This window comes from Chiloscyllium punctatum, chromosome 31 (genome assembly GCF_047496795.1).
Source record: "Chiloscyllium punctatum isolate Juve2018m chromosome 31, sChiPun1.3, whole genome shotgun sequence".
NCBI classification, from domain to species: Eukaryota; Metazoa; Chordata; class Chondrichthyes; order Orectolobiformes; family Hemiscylliidae; genus Chiloscyllium; species Chiloscyllium punctatum.
In genome coordinates, this window is record NC_092769.1 from 16,535,789 (window position 1) to 16,549,826 (window position 14,038).

Consider the following 14,038-nt stretch of genomic DNA (forward strand, 5'->3'; position numbering starts at 1 on the left):
GTTCCACGTGATCGATGGTGATAGGGGGCTCTCTGGTCTGCAGCACAGACTGCAGTTTCTGTAGCTATCAGTGAGACATCAGATTGCGATGGTGCCTCCCTACTGCCTGGTGAAGGATGGCTCCAAGGATGCAGAATATACTGAAAGGGGAGAATGATCAGTGGGAGGTCGCTGTACACTGGTACCAATAACATAAGAGAAAAGGATGAAGTCCTGATGAGAGAAGATAGCAAATGAGCCTGGAGGATAATAAGCAGGTCCTTGTGGGTAGTAATATCTGGATTACTCCCGGTGCCACATGCTAGTGAGAGTAGGAATAGCAGGGGAGAGCAGATGAATGCGTGGCTAAGGATCTGATACAGGGGAGAAGGATTCACATTTTTGGATCATTGGAATCTCTGCTGGGGTAGAATTGAGGTGCATAAGAAGGATGGATTACATCTGAATTGGAAGGTGTCTAATATCCAAGCAGGGAGGTTTGCTCGTGCTACTCGGGAGACATTAAACCAGTGAGGGAGTGGGGGATAAACCTAAAGAGATAGTGAGAAAGGAGGTAAGTCTGAGGCTGGTACAGTTGAGAAGTTAGACAGGCAAGGCCAAGGCACAGAATGAGGTAGGACTGACAAGGTACAATAGACAATAGGTGCAGGAATAGGCCATTCTGCCCTTTGAGTCAGCCCCACCATTCATTATGATCATGGCTGATCGTCCACAATCAGTATCCTGTTCTTGTCTTATCTCCGTAACACTTGATTCCAGTATCTTTAACAGCTCTAACCATCTCTTTCTTGAAAGTATCCAGAGACTTGGCCTCCACTGCCTTCTGGGGCAGTGCATTCCATATGACCACTACTCTCTGGGTGAAGACGTTTCTCCTCAACTCTGTTCTAAATGGCCTCACCCTTATTTTTAAACTGTGTCCTCTGGTTCTGGACTTACCCATCCGTGGAAACATGCTTCCTGCCTCCAGAGTGTCCAACCCTTTAATAATCTTGTAGGTCTCAATCAGATCCCCTCTCATTCTTCTAAACTCAAGTGTATACAAGCTCAGTCCCTCCAATCTTTCAACGTATGATCATTCCGCCATTCCGAGAATTGACCTCGTGAACCTACCCAACACTCCCTCAATAGCCACAATGCTCTTCCTCAAATGTGGAGACCAAAACTGCACACAATACTCCAGGTGCAGTCTTACCAGGGCCCTGTAGAGCTGCAGAAGGACCTCTTTGCTTCTATATTCCTCTTGTTATGAAGGCCAGCATGCTGTAAGCTTTCTTCACTACCTGCTGTACCTGCATGCTTGCTTTCATTGACTGTTGTACAAGAATACAAGTACAAGATCTCGTTGTTCTTCCACTTTACCAAACTTGACTCCTTTTAGATAGTAATCTGCCTTCCTGTTCTTGCCGCCAAAGTGGATAACCGCACATTTATCCACATTAAACTGCATCAGCTATGCATCCGTCCACTCACTTAGCCTGTCCAAGTTAACCTGTATTCTCATAACATCCCCCTCACAGTTCAGCCTGCCAGCCAGCTTTGTGTCCTCAGCAAATTTGCTAATATTACTTTTAATATGTTCATCTATATTATTAATGTATATTGTAAACAACTGCAGTCCCAGCACCGAACCTTTTGATACTCCACTAGTCACTGCCTGCTATTCCGAAAGGAAGCGTTTATCACTACTCTTTGCTTCCTGTCAGCCAGCCAATTTTCAATCCAAGTCAGTATATTCCCCTTTGTAAATCCATGCTGACTCTGACGAATCCTTTTACTGCTATCCAAATGAGCCATAATTTCATCTTGTATAATTGACTCCAGCATCTTTCTCACCACTGACATCAGGCTAACTGGTCTATAATTCCTTGTTTTCTCTCTCCAACCTTTCTTGAAAAGTGGGACAACATTAGCCACCCTCCAATCTGACTCTACATCTCCTGATTCTGTGTCTCCCCCTTTGCAAGGGGCTGAGCGTAATCCCTCACCAACAGGGCCATCCCACCTCCTCTACCCATCGCAATGTCCTTTTGATAGCACTGCACTGCATTTATTTCAATGCAAGACACGGAATGTTTAACATGGAAAGCAGATTAGCTTAAGATATAGTTTTGGACATGTGACTGGGATACAGTGGGTATTGCAGAAACGTGGCTTAGATTGGAAAGGACAGGTAGCTTAATATCCCAGGGAATAGATGTAAGAGGAAGGATAGAAAGGGGGATAAGAGAGAAGGTGGAATGGTGTTTTTGATTAGGGATACATTATTGTTGTGCTTAGGGAGGATATTTGTGTGAGTTCGCCCGTTGAAATTACTTGGGTGGAACTGGGAAATAAGAACAGGATGATCACCTTATTGAGGTTGTCTGTGTGGGTTTCTTCCGGGTGCTCTGGTTTCCTCCCACAGTCCAAAGATGTGCAGGTTGAGTGGATAATCCAGGCTGAATTGCCCAGAGTGTTCAGGGATGTGCAGGCTAGGGGTATTGGACATGGGAAATGCAGCGTTACAGGGGTAAGGTAGGGGGCTCTGAGGGTCAGTGTGGATGTGATGGGCCAAATGGCCTGCTTCCACACTTGGGATTCTCTGACGATAATTCTACTAGTTTTAAAATAGTTGCACAAAATAATAGACCAGATCTAAAAGTCGGTGTTCAAAATTGGACAAAGGTGAATTTTGACGGTACAAGGCGAGATCTTTCAATATTTCTTTGCAACCTCCAGATAAAGGGACGGCTGCAAAGTGGGAACATAAGGAAGAGGAGCAGGAGTAGGCCATCTGGCCCCTCAAGCCTGCACTGCCATTCAATAAGATCAGGGCTGATCTTTTCATGTCCTCAGCTCCACTTTCCTGCTCTCTCACCATAACCCTTAATTCCTTTCCTGTTCACAAATCTACATTTTGTCTTAAAGAAATTCAAGTTGGTAATGTCAACTACTACACTCAACAGGGAATTCCACAGATTCATAACACTTTAGCTGAAGAAGTTCCTCCTCAACTCTGCCCTAAATCAGATACACCGTTATTTTGACGTTATGCTCTCTAGGTTGACCTCCCCCCCCCCCCACCCCCCCATGGAAATGACCTCCCTGCTTCTATCTTATCCATTCCCTTCTTAATTTTATTTTTTCCAATACAACTTCCCATTCTTCTAAATTCCAACAAGTATTGTCCCAGTCTATTAAGTCTCTCCACATACACCAACCCTCTCAACTCCCGACCCCAACCAGTGACCCTCCTCTGAAACCCCTCCAGTGTCAGTAATTCTTTGCTGAAGTCAGGAGATCAAACCTGTACACAGTACTCCAATTGTGGCCTCACCAGCACCCTGTACAGCTGCAGCAGAAGCATCCCTCTCGCAAGGAATGTCAATAGACCCTTCACCATCTCTTTTAATCCCCTGGGATGCATTCCATCATGGCCTGAAGACCCATGTACATTTGGGCAATTATCTTTCCCAATACTACCTCTTTACTGAGAATGACAGTTTCCATGTCCTCATCTGCCATTGCCTCCATAGGCCTGTGAAAATGATGCAACAAGAGAATATAGAAAGTATGTTCCTGTTAAGGCCAAGTCTGGTAGGTGTAGAGAATGCTGTGTATCGAGAGAAATTGAGGGTCTGGTCAAAAAGATGAAGGAGGGATATGGCAGGTACAGACAGCTGGGTTTGAGTGAATCCGTCGGAGTATAGGGGCAGTAGGAGTACACTCGAGGGAAAACAGGACGGCAAAAAGGATACATGAGAGCTTTGGGGGAAAGAGGTTTAAGGACAATCCAAAGAGATTCTGCAAAACACTAAGGACAAAAGAGTAACCAGGCAGAGAATAGGGATCCTCAAAGATCAACAATGAGATACGAAGGTAAACTGGCCAATCATATAAAGGAGGATAGTAAAAGCTTTTTATAGGTATGTGCAAGGCAAAAAAATGGTTAGGACTAAAATTGGGCCGTTGAAGACAGAAACAGGGGCGTTATATTACGGGGAACAAAGAAATGGCAGAAGAATTAAATGGGTACTTCAGATCTGTGTTCACTGGGGAAGACAGAAGCAATCTCCCTGAGGTAACTGTGGCTGAAGGACCTGAACTTAAGGGAATTTATATTTACCAGGATTTGGTGTTGGAGAGGCTGTTAGGTCTGAAGGTTGATAAGTCTCCGGGGCCTGATGGTCTTCATCCCAGGGTACTGCAGGAGGTGGCTCGAGAAATCGTGGATGCGTTGGTGATTATTTTCCAGAGTTCGATAGATTTGGGGTGGGTTCCTGAGGATTGGAGGGTGGCTAATGTTATACCATTTTTTAAGAAAGGTGGGAGAGAGAAAGCAGGAAATTATAGACCAGTTAGTCTGACCTCAGTGGTGGGAAAGATGCTGGAGTCTAATATAAAGGATCAAATTATGGCACATCTGGATAGTAGTAACAGGATAGGTCAGAGTCAGCATGGATTTATGAAGGGGAAATCATGCTTGACTAATCTTGAATGTTTTGAGGATGTAACTCTGAAGATGTACGAGGGAGATCCAGTAGATGTAGTGTACCTGCACTTTCAGAAAGCTTTTGATAATGTCCCGCACAGGAGGTTAGTGAGCAAATTTAGGGCGCATTGTAATGGGGGCAAAGTACTAGATTGGATTGAAAATTGGTTGGCTGATAGGAAACAAAGGGTAGTGATAAACGGCTCCATTTCGGAATGGCAGGCAGTGACCAGTGGGGTACCGCAGGGATCAGTGCTGGGACCGCAGCTTTTTACAATATATATTAATGATATAGAAGATGGTATTAGAAATAACATTAGCAAGTTTGCTGATGATACAAAGCTGGGTGGCAGGGTGAAATGTTATGAGGATGTTAGCAGATTACAGAGGGACCTGGACAAGTTAGGTGAGGGGCAGATGCAGTTTAATGTGGATAAATTTATGGTTATCCACTTTGGTGGCAAGAACAGGAAGGCTGTTTGCTACCTCAATGGAATCAATTTAGGTAAATGGGCAGTACAGAGAGATCTGGGTGTTCTTGTACACCAGTCAATGAAGGCAAGCATGCAGGTACAGCAGGTAGTGAAGAAGGCTAATAGCATGCTGGCCTTCATAACAAGAGGAATTGAGTATAGAAGCAAAGAGGTGCTTCTGCAGCTGGACAGGGCCCTGGTGAGATCACACCTGGAGTACTCTGTGCAGTTCTGGTCTCCAAATTTGAGGAAAGACATTCTGGCTATTGAGGGAGTGCAGCATAGGTTCACGAGGTCAATTCCTGGAATGGCGGGATTACCTTACACTGAAAGACTAGAGCGACTGGGCTTGTATACCCTTGAGTTTAGAAGACTGAGAGGGCGTATGATTGAGACATATAAGATTATGAAAGGATTAGACAAACTGGCAGGAGGAAACATGTTTCCGCTGATGGGTGAGTGCCGAACCAGAGAACACAGCTTAAAAATAAGGGGAAGACCATTTAGGACAGAGATGAGGAGAAACTTCTTCACCCAGAGAGTGGTGGCTGTGTGGAATGCTCTGCCCCAGAGGGCAGTGGAGGCCCAGTCTCTGGATTCACTTAAGACAGAGTTGGATAGAGCTCTTAAAGATAATGGAATCAAGGGTTATGGAGATCAGGCAGGAAGAGCATACTGATTAGGAATGATCAGCCATGATCATATTGAATGGTGGTGCAGGCTCGAAGGGCTGATTGGCCTACTCCTACACCTATTGTCTATTGTCTAACAAGGCAGTCTGTGGAACCACAGAAGGTGGGAGAGATACTATCCGAGGATTTCATGTCAGCATTTACTGAAAGAGAATATGGAAGCGGATACTTTGGAGAAATAAATAGTGATAACTTGACAACTGTCCATATTACAGAGGAGGTTGTACTGGATGTCTTATACATAAAGCTGAGTAAATCTGTGGGACCTGATCGGGTGTATCCCAAATCTTTGTGGGAAGTTAGGGAAGTGATTGCTGGGCCCCTCGCTGAGATATTTGTATCACTGATAGCCACAGGTGATGTGCTGCAAGACAGGTGCCATTATTTGCGAAAGGTGATGAGGAAAGGCCAGGGTTAAATACACTGGTAAGCCTGAAGTCAGTGGCAGACAAGGTGTTGGAAGAAATTCTAAAGGAGAGGTTTATATGTAATTGGAAAGGCAAGAAGTGATTATGGATAGTCAGCATGGCTTTGTACATAAATCACTAACTTGGACTTCAGAAAGACATTCAAAAAGGTTCCACATGACAGACTGGTTAGCAAGTTAGACACCATGGGATGCAGAGAGAACCAGCTATTTGGATACAAATTGGCTGGAAGGTTGGAGACGGAGGGTAGTGCTTTTCGGACTGGAGGCCTGTGATGAGCAATATGGTGTCAGGATTGGTGCTGGATCCACTGCTTTTCATCATTTATATCAGTGATTTCTGTGTGAATGTATGAGGTATAGTTAGTAGGTTTACAGTAGACATCAAAATTGGAGGTGCACTGGACAGCGAAGAAAGTTACCTCAGAGTACATTGGGACTTCAATCAAATGGGCTGAGGATTATCAGATCGAGTTTATTTCAGGTAAATGTGAGGTGCTCCATTTTGGAAAAGCAAACGAGGGCAGGAATTATACACTTAATGGGAAGGTCCTGGGGAGTGTTGCTGAACAATGAGACCTTGGAGTGCAGGTTCATAGTTCCTTGAAAGTGGAATCATAGGCAGGGTAGTGAAGAAGCTGTTTGGTGTACTTGCCTTTACTGGTCAGTGCATTGAGTAGTGGAGTTGGGACGTCATTTTGTGGCTGCACAGCACATTGAATCAGCCACTTCTCGAATTCTGCTTTCAGTCCTGGTCTCTCTGCTATCGGAATGATATTGTGAAACTTGAAAGGGTTCGGAAAAGATCCGCAAAGATGTTGCCAGGGTTGAGGGTTTGAGCTATATAGGTAGAGGGTGAATAGCCTGGGGCTGTTTTCTCTGGAGCATCGGATACAATTGTGAGGGGCATGGATAGGGTGATATCCCAGGGTCTTATTCGCAGGATATGTGAGTCCAAAGCTTGGGGGCACAGGTTTCACGTGTGAGGGAAAAGATTTAAAAGGGATCTAAGGAGCAATGTTTCCAGCTGAACATGGTACATTTCTGGAATGAGCTGCCAGAGGAAGTGTGGAGGCTGGTACAATTACCCAGTTATGCCTTTGAGATGTTGTATGTGATGAGCAAAAGTTTAGAAGGAGAAAGGCCAAAAGCTGGCATATGGGATGAGATTAATTTAGGATATCTGATCGGCATGGACAAGTTGGATCGAAGGGTCTGTTTCTCTGCTGTACATCTTTATGGCACGACTCAAATTAAGATGGGTTTCTCTTTTATGGAGAGTTAGCAGAAGGTCAGATAATTCTCCTTGGAGCTGAGGTCAGGCAGTGATTTTGACCAGGAGCAGATTTGAATCCAGGATATTTAATTTACAGAGAGACAGAGGGAGAAATTATTAACGTCACAATTTTTAGTAACTACTTTCAGGTAACTGGCAAATAATGCAGGTTAAAAATGTGAAGATTATTTTACTCACTAAGTTCTGAGCATCTGGAACAGTTTGACCGACAGCTCGATGCAGATTCAGTAGTTTTTGTCAAAACAAATTTGGAATTTAACGTTTTTAAGGAAGGATTTGGAGGGCTACAGACAAATGGGAGGTGAGTTGGGATAGACTGGCCCCATCTTCAGAGGGGGAGAGTACAGCCCCAATGGGCTGAATAGCCCCAAACCCCTGTGCTCTGTGTAACTGCCCAATTCACTGTGAATGATGAAGCTCATCCCAGGGCAGAGTCATAGAGACATACAGCATGGAATTAGACCCTTTGTCCGAACTGGTCCATGCTGACCAGATATCCCAACCTAATCTAGTCCCATTTGCCAACATTTGGCACATATTCCTCTGCACCCTTCCTATTCACATACCCATCCAGATGCCAAATGGTGTAATTGTACCAGCCACCACCACTTCTCTGAAAAGAAGATTCCATACACGCACCAATCTCGGTGTGAAAAAAGTTGCCTCTTTGTTCCCTTTTAAATCTTTCCCCTCTCACCTTAAACCTACACCTTCTCTTCTAGACTCCCCCACCCCAGGGAAAAGACCTTGTCTATTTTTCCCATCCATACTCCTCATGATTTTATAAAGCTCTATGAGGTCACCCCTCAGCATCCGATGCTCTTGGGAGGAGCCCACTCATGTCACAATGGGGCCCGGTGATTGACAGCAACTTCAGACCAACAGGAGAATTGGCGTGATCCTCCAGCCAATGGAGGTGAATTGGGGTGGGTCCAGCAGGCCATCACGTGGCCATAAGCTGTGCAGGCGCAGTGTCACGGTGAGGGTGAGCGTGAGGGTAGGGTGAGGGGGGGGTCCCAGTGAGTGTGAAGGGAGTGGGAGAGACTGCAAAGTCTGGGGAAGAAATGGAGCTATTGTGGGACTGGGAGGGTTTATAAATGCACGGTTTTAGGCTGCTAGACCTGAATTAGAAATTCCTGGTAAATTAGAACCAAAAGAACTGCGGATGCTGTAAATCTCACACAACAACCAAAAGGGACTGGTAAAGCTCAGCAGGTCTGGCAGCATCTGTGAAGAGAAATCAGAGTTAACATTTTGGATCCGCTGACCCTTCCTCAGAACTGATGTTACTGAAAAGAAATGTCGGTTTATATGCAGAAGGTAAGGGTTAAGGAGTAAATGATAGGTGGTGATAGAGTCCAAAGAGATGGGAGCAGTTGGACAAAGGCGTGGATAACGATCTGGCTGGGGGAGTATTAATAGCTGTTTATGGGGACTGTTAGTGGCTAACCATAGGTAATGTGTAATGGTAGGCTATGTAATAACAAGGCCTGGCATGTGTGTTAAGAGGCTAGGGCGCTAGGCCATTGGAGAGTTCAGGACCTAAAATTATTGAATTTGATATTGGGGTTAGAGGGGTGCAGGGTCCTCAAGAAGAAGATGAGGTGTTGTTCTTCCAGCTTGCGTTAAAGTGTGGCGCTGGAAAAGCACAGCAGGTCAGGCAGCATCTTAGGAGGAAGAGAATCAATGTTTCGGGAATATTCCTTTCATCAGGAATGCCAGGATTTGGGGGGGGGGGTTGTAAGAGGGCTGAGAGATAAATAAGAGGGATGTGTGGGGTTGGTGGGAAGGGAGCTAGGAGGGCAATAGGTAGATGTAGGTGGAGGGTAATGGAGAGAGGGTGGAGTGGATAATTGGAAAGGAATATGTACAGGTGGGACAGTTCAAGAGGGTGGTGTTGAGTTTGAGGGTTAGATCTGGGATAAGGTAAGGGAGGGGAGATGAGGGTACCTGATTCTTTGGTTAATGGGTCCCAATGTGGAAGATGAGGTTTTCTTCCTCCAGGCGTCAGGTGGCTGGGATTTTGTGGTGGTGGCCCAGGACTCGCGTGTTCTTGGCGGAGTGGGTGGGGACGTTGAAGTGGTCGGCCACAGGATGGTGGGCTTGGTTGGTGCATGTGTCCCAGAAATGTGCACTGAAACATTCTGCAAGTTGGTGTCCTGACTCCCCAGTGGAGAGGAGACCACATCGAAAGCAAAGTCCGTAATAGGTGAGGTGTTTGGATGTGCAGGAAAATCTCTGCTGGATGTGGAAGGGTCCTTTAGAGGTGAGGGGGAGGTGTGGGCACAGGTTTTACACCTCTTGCATTGGCAAGTGAAGGGGCTGGGAGTGGAGGGTGGGTTAGTTGGGAGCATGGATCTGACTAGGAATTCAGAGTGAATGGTCTTTGTGGAATGCTGAAAGGAATGGTGGGAGCTGAATGTAGGTGATGGAAATGGCGGAGGATGATGCGTTGTATCTGGGTGGAAGGTGAGGAATGGGGGGTCTATCCTTGTTGCAGATGGAGAGGTGTGGTTCAATGGCAGAGGTGTGGGAAGTGATGGAGATACACTGGAGAGTATTGTTGACCACATGGGAGGGGAAATTGCAGTCCATAAATTAGTGGGTTGCTTTGGTATGTTCTAGAGTGTTCTGCCAACATGCATCAAGCTTCGCTGGAACACTGCAGTAAGCATGAGACAGATGTTGGCCAGGGAACAAACTCGTGTGTTAAAGTGACAGGCAACTGGAAGCTCAGGGTGTGTTTTGCAGCAGAACGTAGATCATCAGCTGCCATTTCCAGCACCTCCACTGAGATGCTGCCAGACACAGGTTCCTGTCCCCTCCATTAACAGCGATGCACCCTCACAGCCGGATTGTTATCCACTCCTTTGTCTTTCCAAATGTTACTGTCTCTTTTGGGCTCTGTCCCCACCTATCATTTACACATTAACCCCTATCTCCTGCAGTCCAATGATATGCAGGTTCGATGAATTGGCCCAGCTAAATTTCCTGTTGTGTTTAGGGATGTATAGGTTAGGTGCATTAGTTAGGAGAAATGTAAAATAATAGGGTCGGGGAATGGGTTTGGTTGAGAAACTCTTGAGAGGGTGGGTGTGGACTTGTTGGGCCGAATGGCCTGTTTCCACACTTAGGGATTCTAATTTTCCCAGCTGTTGTCCGTTCTGAGGAAGGGTCACTGGACCTAAAATGACCCTTGTTGTGTGCAGGAGGAGGAAACGGGAAAGGGGAGTTGGATCCAGTTTAGACTGGGAGGGTTTAATTACACTCTGAACAGGTAGTTAGGCCTGAATTAGAAACTCTTGGTCCCACGTTTACAGCAAATGGGAAAACGGCTGTGAGCCTCATACTGTGATAGGTCCTGGGTTATTGTCGCCATCTTTACTTGGGGCAAGGTACAGCGAGGCACATGGACACGTCCTCTTCCTGGGTGGGGGTGGGGTGGGGCGATTTGAAGAGGGACATTTACACATCAAGCACATACCAGGGAAATATTTGTCTTTACTGTTCAGCCTGCACTGACTGTGAGTTTTGTTTTGTGAATTCATTTTATAGGATACTAATTGAGAATAATTGAGACAGGGATCGCAAAAGCAATTTTCCATCGTGAGCAGGGTCATCAGGATCTGAATGCCATTGACATTTAACTGTGGAAGGAGAAAGGTGTGTCTGTATTGTCTGTGGGAAAGTATTTTTTTGTTTTCAAGCAGAAAGATGTTCAAATTCGTGGTTGGATCACCCTTGGGGTTTGTGCTCAATTCTGGCCCCTGCAGCTGTGGAAGCGGGTATTGGCCTGAGAGGGAGCACAGATTTATCCAAAATATACCTCGTCTCTTAATAGGAGCTGTCAGATTTAGACCCAATCACCCACTTCATGATGTTAACCTGTAAACTCTCTTTATTTTCAATTCCCTGCAAACTTCTCATTAAAATTCCTTATGGACGATCCAGTTCCTGATCTCCCATTGGGATGCATTGGGACAGTACAGGAGGCTGAGGGTAGTGTAGGCGTGAGCAGACAATGAAAATGACAGGGCTGCACTGTGAGGGCTGCTTGGCTCAATGAGAGTGTTTAGGAGTTGGGTGCAAACAGAGCGAGGGGAGACAGGGAGAAGGTGAACCACAGCTGCAGTTTTAGTTCAGGCTGTTCAGAAATTCACACGGTCCCAATGGGAACAAGCAAGAGTATTTTTAAAGTTTTTAAAGTATAAAATATCAGCTTCAGTAAAGATCGGGGCTTTTGATTATAATGGAAAATGTTTGAAGCGAAGGAAGGTTGCTGGGTCTTTTAAATGCTCTAAATGGGAGTAACTCGCTGCATCGAGAGAGACGTTGTGACAGGAGACCTCAGACCAGTGGTGTGCTCCTCTTGCACAATGTGGGAAATAAGGGACACTTCCAGTGCCCATGATGGCGATGTGTGCAGATCGTGTGCCCATCTGCAGCGACTGGGAAACTGCTTTTCAGAACTGGAGCTGAGAGTGGACTCACTGTGGAGCAATACTGAGAATGTTATGGACAGCACATTTAGTGAGTTAGTCACACTGCAGGTGAGGGTTACACAGACAGAAAGGGAATGGGTGACCATCAGATCAAATAAAAGGCTCAGGAAGGAAGTGCAGGATTCTCCAGTGATCATTCCCCTTCTCAAACAGATATTGTGCAGCAGTTGGGATTCTATAAGGGGGGAGTCAGGTGGGGTGGACTCTCAGGGGAAATCAGCAACAGCCAGGTTCATGACACCACAGATCGCTCCGCTGCCCAGAACTGGAGAAAGGAGAATGGCAGAGCTATACTGACAGGGGATCCAGTAGTCAGGGTCGGAGACAGGCGCGTCTGTGCCCACAGACATGAATCCAGGACAGTGGAATTGAACCCAGGTCCATTTATTGATAAATGCACAGACCAATAAAGGTCAGCGTCTGAAATGCAACCTTCAGCACTTGATCACCCTGAAGCTCTACTTTCCAGGGTCTGTGCACTTGTTCTGAGCCCTTCAGAGGGATTGAAGGGGATAGGGAGAAAACAGGAACAGGGTAGTGTTGTAGATCTACAGAATAACTCTCGGTCTCCCCCCTCTGTCTCCCACCCCACATCGCACCTCCTCCCCACCGCAGGGAAAAGACCTTGAGTATTTACCCTATCCATGCCCCTACTGATTTTATAAACCTCCATAAGGTCACCCATCAGCATCTGACGCTCCAGAGAAAACAGTGTATTCAGCCTTTCCCTGTAGCTCAAATCCTCCAACCCTGGCAACATGCTTGTAATACTTTTCTGTCTCCTTTCAAGTTTCACAATATTGTTTTGATAGGAAGGAGACCAGAATTGCACTCAATATTCCAAGCGTGACCTAACTAATGTCCTGTAGAGCTGCAATATGACCTACCAACTCCTATACTCAGTGCTCTAACAATAAAAGGAAGCATACTAAACACCTTCGCTATCCTATCTACCTGCGATTCCACTTTCAAGGAGCTATGAACCTGCACTCCAAGGTCTCTTTGTTCAGCAGCACTCCCGAGGACCTTACCATTAAGTGTATACACCCTGCTAATATTTGCTTTCCCAAAATGCAGCACCTCACATTTATCTAAATTAAACTCCATCTGCCAGTCCACAGCACATTCAACCATTTGATCAAGATCCCGTTATAATCTGAGGTTATCCTCTTCACTGTCCACTACACCTCCAATTTTGGGGTCATCTTACTAACATTACTTCCTATATTCATTTATATAAATTATGAAAATTAGTGGATCCAGCACCGATTCTTTGTGACACCCCACTGGTCACAGGTCTCCAATCTGAAAAGCAAACTTCCACCACTACCCTCCTGTCTTCTACCTTTGAGCCAGGTTTTTATCCAAATGGCTAGTTATCTCTGTATTCCATGAGATCTAACCTTGCTAACCAGTCTCCCACGGGGAACCTAATTGAATGCCTTACTGAAGTCCATGTAGATCATTTCCAACGCTTTGCCCTCATCAATCCTCTTTGTTGTTACTTCAAAAAAAATTGGCTCAAGTTCATGAGACGTGATTTCTCACACACAAAGCCGTTATTAATATCCAGGATTTAACTCTGTACATTGGGGTCTGTGTTAATATTCTGGATAAAGTTCCCGTACACCAGCTTTGTGTTGTTGACTGTGTATTGGGTCTTGTTAATAACACCAACACAGGTGAGTTCCTTTAGAAAGGCAGTCCCTATATCCCTACCCCCTCCCACCTGCTCTGTCTCCTCCATCCCCACCGTAGACAGTAAATGGGAGGAGCTCTTGGATTTTCCATGTGAGTGAGATTGAGAGAATCTTCCCTTCTTTCCACTAGCCCACCAAGAAATGGTGGTAGTGTCCTTACCTCTGGACCAAGAGAATCGGGTTCAGAGTTTGGTAACAGTGGCTTTGAAGAGGCTGATTGGAAAACATGCCCAATCCACCAGGCCATACTGTCTCCCAGCTGTCCCTGCCTGAGTCTCCAAACAGAACCTTCCTGTAGTTTCTCTCCTGTCAGATTCTCCCATTGCTCAGTTTGTCCAGGATCCCCTCCTGCTGCTGCACTGATCCTGTCCCTCACTGACCTGTCCATCCCCCAGTGTCCTCCACATTCATTCATTGTTTACAATCCCATTGTCCCAGTCCTCCAGCCCCACCCCCTCCACCCTATTGGGCAG